We start from the raw sequence: 14166 nt of genomic DNA on the forward strand, positions 1-14166 counted from the left end.
CTTAATTCATTTGTAAGATTAGGATTTAAGGAATTTGTTTATTTTTTAAAGAATTTAATAAAATGATAGGACGGTGAATGTGTCTGTTAACTACGACTTCTCGCGGCTCAGGCTCGACCACTGGGCTGAGACAGGCGAAGGAGTTCATCGGAGGCTATTCGCCGAGGCTGACCACAGAATTAATCCGTCAAGGCCGTGGGGCTATAAGATTGATTGTAGGCCTATTAATAACTGGCCACAGCAGGCTCAGAAAACACATGCATCGCATGGGCCTGGCAGAAGATAGCCTTTGTAGGTTCTGTCAGGAAGAAGAGGAAACGGCACTGCACGTGTTGTGCCAGTGTGAGGGGCACGTATGGCTAAGGATGTTACTTCTCGGGGAGGAAAAACCAAGGCCTGAGAGATTTACCCAGGAGCCACTCTCCAGAATTAAGAGTCTGATTAAGCGGTCGGGTCTGGAGGGGGAGCTCTAAAGCCGGGGAGCCACAATAGATCCATAGGGGTCGCGGTGGCGCAGGCCTTGACGCCACCCTAATTTAATCTAATCTAATCTAATGACTTCTCGCAGAACATCTAATTATTGTTTTCTGAAGCCCATGGAACACTCGGGCTACAACTGTCTTACTAATAAAATGGGTAAAATAATAAAATCATTTTCAGTTTATATTGGTTGAAAGCATAGGTTCAAATATGGAAATATGGCTATATGAATATATAGCTGGAAGGCACGGATCTTTAGTTATGGAAAGAAAATTAAATATTGCTTTAAAAGAGTTGAACTGCAATGATACCTTTCTTATTTTATTAACTTGCTCATTTTTGTCCTTAAGAATTATTGTAAATTGAAGATGAAGATGAAATTAAAATCATAGTAAGTAAAAATTAATTTTACAACATTATTTATTAACTAATTAATTTTACAACAATATACCTAATTATAATTCAATAGATATTTATTTTGTCAAAAAAAGTTACGAATACTGAGAACAAAATTACATCAAATTCTGTAAAAGCTTAATATCAAGGGTCACCACCATAAACAGCATAATTGGGAACACAAAAAAAAACTCTGACAAATTAAGTTGTACTGGCTAAATTAAGAGGTTCCACTTGGCCATCAGTTTCCAAGAGTTACAGCTCGGCATGATGTAATTAACCCAGTTTGCTGTGAAGCCCAAGGAGTAGTGGGCGATCGTACACCTACTTAGGCAGCACGACGTTGAATTATTAGCCTTCGTCTAGTTTTTATTACCACAGCTGAAGACCAAACTGGAAAGTGTTGAAAGAATCCAAGTCATTTCATTTAGTTTTTGCAACCCATTCTGCCATATCTTTTACACATTATTAACAAGCTCAGTCTAGGCACGTTGTTTACTTCTTTCACACTAATGAAGTGTAAAATATTCCTTTCATGTTTCATCATGTATTTACTGCAGCTGCAATTATTTACAAAAATCATTCCCTTCTTTTTTTATACATTTTTTTTTTTTTTTGGCAAATGACTGAAAAAGCTACATAGGTTACTTGCAATGAAGCTATTGTCCATTTTTTTTTGGCTAGCTTAACTTTTTGGTTTTCTTGAACAATCTGTACCACGAATTGATGTCATATTAAAAGGGCACTTTTCCATGCTTTGGAAAAGGGTTGGGTGTAAATTAATGAGTCAAAATAAAACACACAAAAACAATAAAAGATACTGTTTTATCGAGTTAAGAGTTAAAAGAAAGAAGAGAGTAATTCTATTTTCTTTTTTGATTTAGCTAAGTATATTCTATTTTCATCATTTCAAACTAATCGTTTCAAAAAATTACTGGTAAAATGCATCATCATTAAACTTGAGAAAAAATATGTACATATTAGGTTAGATCACAGCATGTTAAAAGTAGTTCTCCAATAAAGAAAAATCTATTTTGAAGGTGAAAACCTTTCTTTATTGTGCACTGTGAGCGCCACCTACTGAATGAATGTGATAATGCTTGTAAATAACCTTACGCTAAATAATGGATATAAAACCTCTACAACAAATCCTTGTTTTTTTCCCTGGTCATTCAATGAGAAATCAAAATTATATGCTTCTTCATCCAGCAAAAGATAAAACTCGTTAACTAAAATAAGCAGTTAATCACAATGACCCCCAAATTGATTGAAGCAAAGTGTTGTTTTAGAGCTTTTTTTTTTTTATGTAGTTTCCAATTTTTGTGAAATACTACAAAATCAAGTTGTTAATTCCTTATTCAGAATCCATGGAAGAGAATGGATACAGAATGCAATAGACCAGTCCGTGACCTTCCAGCAGCCCTTTGGTTTGAAGGACACAAAATAGATTAATATTGGAGTTGCTCAAATTCTGCAAACGAAATGAGCATCAAGTAAAAGTGAACCTTTTTTGTTTACAAAAATAGAAAAATCTCTGGTAAGTCAAATAATCAGATCTAATAGCTAGTTAGTTATGTAATAATGATAATAATAAAAAAAATGAATTGTTACAATTTTGTAGAATAATTAGAATAAAGCGAAATTTGTTTGATGAAAGCGGAAAGTTATATAACAGTAAAGAGAAGAAGAAGAAGATTTGTTTCTATAAATGGGTTATATAAGATGGCAGAAGTTAGCTAGTTGACTGGTCCAGAATGAAATCAAGTAAACTGTAGAATACTTCGACCCATTTCTAATCCCTCATCGTTCACTTTTCTTTCCCACGCACTTTGCTTTAGGATAAAGAAAGAAAATAAAGTGGAACTTTTAAAATCTTGAGGAAACGATTGGGAAGAAAATTACCATCACATAATCACTTAGGGTAATTTCTTTCTTTTTCTATTTTCGAATGATCAAATAAGTGAAGAGAGAGAAATTGAGCAAATGTGTGTTTGGGAAAGAACGAAAAAGAGAAATAAGGGAATTTTCCTTTTATCTACGGTTAAATTATCCATTACAGGAGCAATAAATGCTGGATTAATTCTTGAATGTACAGGAGTGAGCTTACACTGTAATTAATGGCTGTACACTGAGCTTTTCATTCAGGTGGAAAAGTTGATGTACCAGAAGTTCCAGGTCTCCCAGAATTTTATTTACTCTTAAAAAAAAGAAGAAATTAGTACAAAAATATTGTCCTAAATATATAGGTGCTACGTCAACCGAGCGGTTAGAGGAGCAAAGTAGTCTGTCTGTGCCTAGGATTTTATCTGATAATACTAAGAGAAAATTTTTTTTTTGCCTTTTTTTTGGCATTGGCTTCCGCCATACAGTCAGCATCGTCTAGATGCTTATCACTAGAATATCACTCACTCTCCATTCTTACTTATAAATACATTCGCTTCACTCATTCATCCCTCTACTAGTTATATACAACTACTTACATAAACTACAGCTAATGGCTGGATCAGTACTCCGTGCTTCTGCCATCCTTATAGCTTAACCGAAATTAAAATCACCGTAATCCTACTGTAATCATTTTCTTCCATTTTTTCTATAACTTTTTAATACATTCATATTTCATTGCTAGCTCCGCTGTAGATTTAAGCACAGGTTGGTGGAGAATATTGTCTTCGTAGCGAAATAGTGCATCTAAATACCTGAATATGTCTCCAAACATTCGTTTCCTTTCTACCATATAACGTGAACCTAACATTATTATATGTTTGAAATCCTCCTCCTCATTGCAATCTACGCAAAGAGGAGAGGACCTTTTGGATGATCCTGTGAAGATACGATCCGCACACAGCGTGGTTCGCTCTCATCCTGCTTATTGTCGTAAACAACCCATTTATTAGTGACAGTTCCCTTAAACCATGGTTGTCTAGGTAACTGATCTGCCATAGTTTTATAGAATCTCCCTTTATTACCATTACTGTAATCTGTCTGCCATTTTTGTAGTGCTACTTTTGCAATGATACACTTGATATCGGTGAGTGCTAAGAGAAATTAATGTTCGCATTAACTCAAAGTAAAGTCACTTTACTTTTTATTTTTTGTCTTGTTGTGGTAAAGTCGTTCGACAAAAATGTTAGCATTTTTCACCTTACAAAAACAAAAAAATTGTTTACTCGCTTATTAAGATTACTTTTAGATGTATAGGCTATCATTTTCAGTAATTTAAATAAATCGGTTAGCAAACTACTCAATAGCCTCCAGATATCAGAAATTCTTTAGGGTGAACAATTCTAATTACAAGTACTTTAATGTGGATGTGACATTTCTTGGTATATTTTAAAACTGCTGCGTAGTTCGGTTGGCATGAGCGGTTTACTTTATTTAAAGAAACACAATTATCAATTCTGGACTTGGGATTGGTTTTTAAGAACAATTTAAAATAACTATTTACTGTCTAGATAAGATGGGCGATTAACAAATATAAATTATAATACTTGATAATTATGTACGGCTAGACAAATTGCATAGATTCAGTAAAGGGTTTACACTCTTCATGTAACAGATCATTCCTGATATTAAAAACAACATAGTTCATATAGTTACCATTATTTGGCTTACCAATTTCCAAAAAAAATCCCTCAGATTTAATTTATCTTTTTACTGAATACCTGTGAATCGTACCAAAACTTCTTGTAACCTGAGTTGTTGCAATTTTTAAATTATTTTCATTTTCTGAATTCCTATTTCGAATTCTCAGCCTTTTTATCTTGCTCTGCTGTCATTACAGTTAGCGATAGAGGGGAAGATTATGTAATTTGTTTGTGAAAACCATGCGCTGCTCGTAAGGTTAGTGGTTCACCTGTACTACATATATATATTAACTCCAGGAGAAGCGTTCGTGACTTTCATGGCCTCATTACCGGACTTAAAATCGAATGTATTAATAGATTCAACTTATTATTTTTTTAATAGCACCGCTCTAGTGCATGGCAACTAATATAAAGGATTACAAAAATTTAAATCTCTGTTCTCTGAAAGGTCTTGTAGATTTGTAAAGCATGTTTGAAAAATGTAAATCTCCTGCTTATGTGGGCGGGTTGACGTGAATTAGTTTTTTTTTTTTTCCTACGCCAAGAGGTCTTTGTGACATGTCACCGCCTGCTTGATTCATGTGCCGCCCATCAACTCAGCACTGCTGCCACTCACATTTTTACAGCCCGTAACACGGATCTCTGCCCACTCTGCTCTATTCTCCTTGTTTAATAATTTCAACTACAGATTTGTGCTCTTAGTCTGTCTTCTAAGTTCTGGGCTAAAAAGTGTTAATGGGTTATTCGCTAAATAAAAATGATGACACTCAGTTTCCAGGTGGATATTCCTCCAGATTTTAACAAATGAATCGTTTCCAGACATACTTGGTTCAGGCACCACAGTTTAATTTACAGCGAGCTCTTCACCAAAATGAAAAAATAAATCATATTTTTATTTAAAATGTCAGCCTAAAAATGGCTAGGCTATAAATGTATAAATTTCACTGAAATCTAACTTCGTGATATGGTGGGTGGCGTCACGCGATAGTGATGATTTTTTAAATAAGAAATTAATTGCAGAAAACCACTAGATTATACACACAATGCAAGAGTAGGCAAATAGTAACATCATGTTTACTCAAATTGGAGTTAAGGGAACATTTTTAAGATTAGGTTTCCAAAAGGACGTAGATTGTGGTCAAGAATTCTAAAATAAGCTGCGAAGAGTTCCATCAGTTAAATATAAATAACTAAGCCAACATAAAGAGTGAATTTATGTCAAAAAAATTTAATTACATAGAGTCAATTTAATTTATTTATCTAATGTTTTTCTACGTATAATTTCAATCATATCCTTGATCTAAGTCCATCAAGAAAAAACATATTTAGTTGGTGGAAATAATGAGAGAAACAGTTTGTAATTGACTTAGTTTTGTATTCTTAAATATACATATATTCAAGAAAATCGGTGCAAGCGTTTAGGCGCTACGTTGTTTACAAAAAAGGTAACAAGAAGAACCAGATCAACAAGAACAAGAACATTTTCTGAAAATGCCGTTTTTGCTCATTTTCAGCAACGTATTTCTTGATTTCTATTTAATTTATGTTGTTGCAAAAATATTACAGCTATAAAGGAGGATTTGCCCTATATTTTAAAGAAAATTTGGGAATTTTATCTTTTATAGAAAAAGAAAAAAAAATTGTCTAATTTGGGCGATTTTCAACGTTACGCTTTTTCGTGCAGTTTTTGACGATCAACCCTTATACATCTGTCCTACCGGACAGTTTTAATTTATTAAATACTCGTATTCCTTCCTCTAACTTATTAATGCATATTATTCTTATACAATTAAATCTAAGTTATCTGCGTTAAATTTGTCTTTTTTTACTATGTACAAGATTATTTGGTATATAAAGCTACTTTTTATTTGTTAAAAAGAAAATGTTAATAGCATAAGTATTTATCATTGAAGTTTAAGTCCCGCCGAGAAAAATGGGCAATTTGTTTTACTTTTCAGAAATATTTAAAGGAAATAGAAAGGACAGTAAATAATAGAAAGTAATATTTTTAAAATTGATGACTCAGTATGCTGTAGATATAAGCAATAAATAGTAAACAGTAAAAAAATCAAAAAGTAAAGGAAGGACAACTTAACAACGAAGCTGTAAGTATGAATTATTTTGTTGTATATAATAAAATAACAATTCTCATTCTACGAATGATAGAAGAGAGAACAAAATGTAAATAACGTAGCTATCGAAACGTCAAATAACTTTGAGACCAAGCAGAATATTAAATTAAAACGTTACAAATTTAACAGGATTAATATGCACTCCTTTGGCAATTGTATGGCTCATTTAAGAGCAGAGCGATTGATTGTTTTCAACCAGCCACTCGTGTGTAATTTTACGCTCTGTTCTATGAAGTATGAGGTAGTTCAAGGGGGCTTGAATCAGCCACAGATTGATTCAGTGTTACAGTAGATCATTCCTTTGAAAGAATACACCTATGGATTTTACTAACTTCTAGTTTTCAGTTTTTTAGATTTTGTTTTCTTTTAAAAGGAAACACAGATAAAATTAATCGGAGGATTTCTGAAATATTCAGTATTATTTTAGAAATAACATTGAATATTCATAATTATTATACTTTTAGTACTGAAAATCCGCCCTACTGTATAATATCTTAGATTTATTTACATTATTATGCTTCATTCTATTTTCAGTTTAGGATTTTTATTTAATGTCAAGAGTTTTGTTCAACAGATTTGTTTAAGAGAGGATTTACTAGACATATTTAGTTGGACTTTTCTACCGTAAGGTGTAGAGCGATGACAAATAGCTCTCACCACCTAATCTGGTTTGTAGCTTCATTGTGGGCAGAAAACAAAGGCAATCACGTTTTTTAATGTCCGTTTAAGGTTATCCAGCGTGGTTGTTTTGAAGTAACCTCTTCTTTTGAAAAAGTTTTTGGCCAGGAACATCTAGGTACTTAATGTAGTCATCTTTGTCTTCCCAGACAGTTCTCTTTTTTTAGAAGCTTCTCCATATGAATGATTGATTCTTCATCACATCTTGACTAACTTTCTCATCTTTATCTAAATTCACTCCCTTAACTAAGAGTTAATTTAAACTCTTCGACTTGTTCGGCTGTTTATCATCTAATAAAAATTTATCATCTAGAAATTTAAAAAAAAATTAAATATTTATTTATCAATTCTTTCTTTTATTTACCATGGAACCGTGGCAAGGAGTTACTCATTAAATCACTGGCAAGCTACGATTCCTAATTCGCCTGGAAAAGCTAGGGAGTTAAAATTTTATTGGAGCTCCAAGTGTCCAACTTTGCAGTGAAAATAATCTTCTGAGGTACGTATTTCACATAATCAATTAGGGCAAGGGACAGCAAGAGTCTAATAATGTCTTCCTATCTCACTCCTGAGGGAGTAGAAGAATTCTGAGGATGTGTAGTTCCTCAGCCCTTGCACAGTCCCTACAAATAAAATAGAAAGATTGGTGTTCTCAGGTTTTTTGTAGAGAATTGGACTGTAACAGCCAGAACACTAACTCAGATTGTGATTGACATATAGAAACTACATAAATACATCTAATTCTCTCCACAAAACTGGTGCACCAAAGTGAAGAGGGTTTAAAGTCCAATTTAAGTTAGTTTAATATAAAAAAACAAGAAAGTGATGTGGATGTATTCGTGGTGTGCTCCAATTCGGATGCAACAATGTGTCCTTGTTGAACCTGATGAGACAGGAAAGGTAAATGAATTATGAGAATAATTTGGGTCTTTATTTTTTTAAAAAATAAAATAACTAAGAGAAAAAAATAAAATTAAAATAATAATTATAAGTTAATTTATATTAAGAGTTGCGTGCCTGATTGATACAATGAACGTTGCAGCTAGAAATTCAGGAATTATTAAAGAAAAACATTTTTCTAATAGGTCTGCATGCAGCAAACCTTGGTTTAATAGGAACTGCAGAGCCGCAAAAAAATGTTTTAACTCTATTCATAGAAAATGTAGGAGGGATGGTTTTGAGGGAGAGTTGTTTGAACTCTACTTGAATGCTAAGAATCAATATAAAAAAATTATTAGACAGGAGAAAGAAATATTTAAAAATAAATTGAGGGCTGATTTCATGAATATAAATAATTCCAAGCAATTCTGGAATTTAGTGAAGGCCTTAAATAGGAAACCTCAAGTCAGTAGTTTAGATGTTGCAGCTTGGGAGCAATTTTATACTAACTTATTTCGAGCTAATTCCCCGATCCCTTTAGAATCGGTCCATTTTTATGGCGTTTCAGTCGAGAGTCTTGATTCGCGTATCACCTTGGAGGAGCTTGTCGACAGTATGGATTCTGGCAGGAGTGGCAGGTCACCTGGCCCTGACTTGATTCCTGCCGAGTGTTTTAGGACTCTGCCTGCTAGCTGGGTTCACTACCTTTTGCATCTCCTAAATGTAGTTTGGGAAAGTGAAACGGTACCTGAAGCCTGGAGTGTCATCAAGCTAAATCCGATTTTTAAAAAAGGGAACCCCGAACTACCTGAGAACTACAGGGGTATTGCCCTTGTAAATTGTATTACAAAGATTTTTACAAAAATTTTAAATAATCGACTTAGTAGTAGGGTTGAATCGAATGAGGTGCTACCTATAGAACAATACGGCTTTAGAGACGGCAAGAGTTGCGTTGATGCAATTTTTGTTCTGAACTCCGCTATTAATATTCAGTTAAGGTTGAAAAACAGTCAAGTCTGGGTCATCTTTGTAGATTTTATGAAAGCCTTTGACTCTGTGTCCCATGACCTTCTTTGGCTTAAGCTATTTGATCTAGGAATTAGTTCGAAATGTATAAGATTGATTAAAAAAATTTATGATAATGCTGTTGTTTTCATTGATCAACAAGCCACTCAATCTAGGAAAATAAAGGTCGATAGAGGGGTTCTTCAGGGGGAAAAGCTGAGTCCTCTGCTATTCTCACTCTTTATTAGTGACATTGTGGACTTTTTCCGTTCTAATGGGGCTACTGGTATTAGCATCAATAACGAGTCAGACCTGCTGATGTTGCTGTACGCCGATGATCTGGCTATCTTTGCATATTCGTGGCATGATGCTCAATTTAAACTTTCGTTTCTGGCTAAGTACTGCGAAAGAAATGAGCTTGTAGTGAATACCTCAAAAACAGTTATAGTACCATTTAACAGAGCTGGCCGCATCAGGAAGCACTCCTCTTTTACATATAATGGTATCCCAATAAAAGTTAGAAGTAACTTCCACATACCTAGGTGTACCTCTTGCTTCCTCTGGCAAATTCAGATTAGCATGCGAGTTTTTTGTTTCCAAGAGCTCTGTTGCGATACCGAGAGTTTTAAACGTTCTATCATATTACAAATCTGACAGTTGGAAATCTAAAATGCTTCTTTATAACAGTATGATCTCTTCCGTGCTCTTATACTCCTCAGAAATCTGGGCGCTAAATTATTTTGCTCAAGTTGAACGCGTTCAGTTAAAATTTTTGAAGTTGCTCCTGAATCTTCCACTTCACACACCTGATAGTTATGTCCGCCTCGAATCTGAGTGTCTCCACATTAAGGTCAGAATCTTTAGTAGAGTTTTGAAATTCTGGGTTAAATTGTTATCCGCGGATAACGATTCATTGCTGAGAAAGTGTTATTCCAGACTTGTGGAACTTTTGCCTAACTCTGATGTTCCCTTTAATTGGGCTGGTTCCCTGAGGGACCTACTGTTCTCCATTGGAGCTCAGGACGTATGGCAGAAGCAATACGCGGATAGTTGTCATCTAATAGACCTTAATTTAAAATTTTCTAATAATAGTTTCAGTAGGGATATCGATGTGGTAATCAACTCAACATACAATCCAAATTACCGATTATTATGTGCTCTAGAGCAGAATAATGCGCTTATTAATCTTAATTGTAATTTTGTTATGACCAGAGTAATTGTTCAGTTTAGAGTAATTAGCAATAAGTATCCAACCGTTCTGTACAGTGGTGTGAAACACCATTTCTATCCTAATAGAACCTGTTTTACTTGTTTTAGTAATCAAAAAGATGATGTTTCACATTTTGTCCTAAGCTGTTCTTATTATGGAAAGTTAAGGGAGAAATGGCTTCACAAGTATTTAATTGCCAGTTCTGATCCCTTCCTCTCACTATTTGATATTGATGACAATTTAAAATTGAAAAGTATTTTTTATTATTTGGCAGGCGCGTTGGATGAGAGATTAAAATTTGTTAACTGTATTTTTGGTAGCTATAAGGATATCTCTTTCTAGAAATAAATTTGAATTTTCAGTATCCACTTAATTATATGAAGGGATTAGCACCAACACTAATTAATATTGTCATTTGAATTTTTGTTTTTTGCTCTTGTAATATTTATATTTTTGTTTCTTATGTAAATTTCATTATTTTTTGTATTTTATTTTATTTTTGTTTCCAATGTACCTTTTTTGTTTAGCAGAGGCCAACTCTCTTGCTCTTTGCTACAGAATGTAATTTCTATAAAGCATTATAAATAAATAATAATAAATAATAATAATAATTAAGAGTTGCGTTAGAAACTTGTAGACAGGTTATTTGTAATATAAGGTTATTAGCCAACTGAAGACACGTTCTGCTAAACTTAATATCAGAAACATTGGAAGGCTCGTTAAGGTGTAAGTTATAAGAGATTATGAGTTTCCGATGAGAGTAAGGTCTTCTTCTCAGGGAAGGAAGGAAACTGTGCGAGAAGTAAGGGGAAGTGAAGGGCAGTTTACCAAGGAAAGGAAGTTAGCAAACTTTACACTCCTGGAAGATGACGGTACTAAGGAGTAATAAGGCCGTCCCATAACTTTTGCTGATTCTGTCCTACTAATTACTTTGATAACCTGCAATAATGTGATATTAGTTATGGCGCTTTTCTCGTAAGTTATATTCGTTTTAAAAATACACTTACACTTTATTATTTATAAAATAAACTAAACTTTACAGAAAATTTACTAATTAAATTTAATATAAGAACAAAAATTGGAAAGAATTTAAATTTATCATTAATTGGCAGTGAAACTTTAGTAAAATAGAATTGACAGTTTTATAACAAAATTCTATAAAGTAAAATTTTTCTGGCCCTCACTGTTGTGAGAAGAAATATTGCTTCATCATTTAAAATTTGAGGTTTTTGAATTCTCCTCAAAACTATTAAGTAATACTTAGAAACCAAATTGATGAAAAGGTAAAACTATTTTGACCTTTTCTGAAATAATATTCTTTGTTTGAATGTTAAAAGTATGATTTATAAAACAGCTAAAAAATACTTTCTCTTTTTTTTTTTGAGACTAATTAAATTAATATTCAAAGGGAACAAATATTATTGCCAATAGCAGTCGCAATTTTGTATTTGTTTTATTGACAAATTTTTAACCTAGGTATTAGGTATCTACAGGGCAAATGCTTACAATTGTAATTTGTTTGAAATCGTTTAGCATTTAATTTTAAGGTTGAATGCTTGGCCATAAAACTAAAACAAATTTATGACTGAAATTGGCAATTACATTTCTATCTTTCTTTTAACAAAAGAAGTTATCTCTGAGGAAGAATCTTATTTCATTTATAGAAAATTATATTTTATTATATTTTACAATCATGGATCATATTACATTTTTCAGAGATTATTGATCTAAACAACTGTACACTCTATATTCAAATTGTGTTTGCCGACTGGGTAAATCAAGAGCTGTTAATAAATTTATTGTTCTCTCGTATTACTTATTATTATTTATTATATATATTTATTTTATGTATTTATTGAATATATAATTTATTTTGAAATTTACGCCAGAGCTGGTTGCTCTATATTATTATTAATTTTTTTTTAAAAAGTATTTTTAGTTAATATTAGAATTCGCTAGAGTCGCTAGTAACAATACTCACAGTTAAAAAAAAGAATTTTATCTGTGATAAAATTCTTTAAAACATTTATCTCTCTTGGGCATACAACTTTTTCTACTTCGCTTTTGTTGAGAGGAAAAACTAAATAAAAACTACAGCATTTTCAAATTGTTAAACTTACGGAGATCTCTTGAAATTAACATTTATCAATTTCTCGAAATGTTATTTTCTATCATGATTATTCTTGAAAATAAAGTGATGATTCTTTCTAATTTTCAATTCAAGTTGTTGTAACGCATTTGAAGGAAATCGTTCTCTATCCAGGCTAAACCAGGTTTGTAAGATTGATGTGTTTAATAAGGTACTAGAAGCTCCTCTAAGGATTGCTTGGTCAAAGTATTTACAACAGAAAGAGACTCTTAAGGACTGACTTTATCCACTGATTTGGGGTAAATCTGCTTTCGATGACCTTCTAGCTGAAAGACCCTGGAGAATCATGATAAGAATTGGCAGATACTTTAATGCAGGATATGATGTTTAAGAACCACTAGAGCTAAATTGTTGTTATAGATGAACAGTTGTTCTAGTTATGTCTTACATATTTTATATACTGTAACTCGATTAGAGTGACTTTTGTATAAACCACTTCTTCTTAACTTATTAACTACATTTAGTTAAAATGTTCCTTGTTCTTTACTTCTGTGGAGACTATGCAAGTTTGCTAAATCTTTTTTGGCCACCAACGATGGATTGTCACACGATGAATTACGGTGAACAATCGCATAACTCCTTTTAAAGCTGAAAGAATAGAATAGAATAGAATAAATATTTATTATAATAAATATATACAATACATAAAATAAATATAGAAGTATAAATGTATAAAAACATTTCAACCTTCTTAACTAAGTGAAGTAAGAGAAAAGTTAGGTGAGGAGGATTGGAATGCAGGGAAAAAGGAGGAAAAGCCTGCAGCTAGTGTAGAAAGTTAGAGTAGGATATGTTTTAGACTTCTGTGTCTGTATGTTGTAGAAGGATCTGTAGGAGGCTATGTCGCGGCATAGTGGATTGGGATGGCAGTTTAAGATGGAAAGGAGTTTGAGCAGACGATTTTGGATATAGGAGTGTACGGGAATAATGGACGCAGTCTCGTGGAGTGAGTCAATTCTAGTACGTCGTGGAGAGTCTGTTACTTTTAAAGCTGAAAAAGAAATACCATTTATTTCTTAATAAAGAATAAACAACTTTTAATCAGTTATCCAGAAATACTATAGCGTTTAGCGAGAATGATCCATTGTGGTTATGTGCCTGATTCGAAGTGCATATCAATTTAGAAGAGGAATATGTGAAATTTATTAAAGCGCATGAGATTTGTGTTTCTATTGATCTGCAAGAATATTTTATAAAAAGACCATTTAAAAAGGTACAACAAAATAAAATGTGTATTGCAGTGGATATTCGACAGAGACATTATTGTGTCACTGCATTTCCTTTTTTTGATAATCCCCCATCCTGGGAAATTGATGGTAGCGGAGTAGCCAGTGATAGAAGGTAGGGGTCATGGAGGGAAATATCCATATTGCCCAGAACAGTGTGGAAGCTGACATCATTTTGAAAAGCTAGCAAACGTTGTGCGAGATAATCTGAGTGCCTGTTGCGGCCGCCAATAATAAACATTGCAAGTTTGTCCTCTAGTCCCCAACACAAATATCATCAAAACAAACCAGAAATCAATAACAGTATTCTTTCACCATAGTTACAGTTAAATAAACTATTATTATTTATTTAAAGATTTATTTTTAATTATGATTCAACGAAATGGGAGTTATCATTTCTCTTATCAACACTTATATAAGTATGACA

General features: G+C 33.0%; 1 protein-coding gene and 1 long non-coding RNA gene across 3 annotated transcripts in view; both read left to right on the forward strand.

Annotated features, from left to right (window-relative positions):
* LOC141451222 (polyamine-transporting ATPase 13A3-like) overlaps positions 1-14166 on the forward strand; it is a 268590-nt gene that overhangs the window by 10432 nt on the left and 243992 nt on the right. The window lies entirely within an intron of this gene.
* LOC141451230 (uncharacterized) lies at positions 978-12414 on the forward strand. Its single transcript, XR_012456634.1, has 5 exons — positions 978-2413; positions 6419-6565; positions 7652-7769; positions 11143-11339; positions 12081-12414. It is a non-coding gene; the product is annotated as an uncharacterized lncRNA (long non-coding RNA).

This window comes from Rhodnius prolixus, unplaced genomic scaffold, assembly GCF_049639745.1.
Source record: "Rhodnius prolixus isolate KJV_2025 unplaced genomic scaffold, Rpr scaffold_8, whole genome shotgun sequence".
In the NCBI taxonomy this organism is placed as follows: domain Eukaryota; kingdom Metazoa; phylum Arthropoda; class Insecta; order Hemiptera; family Reduviidae; genus Rhodnius; species Rhodnius prolixus.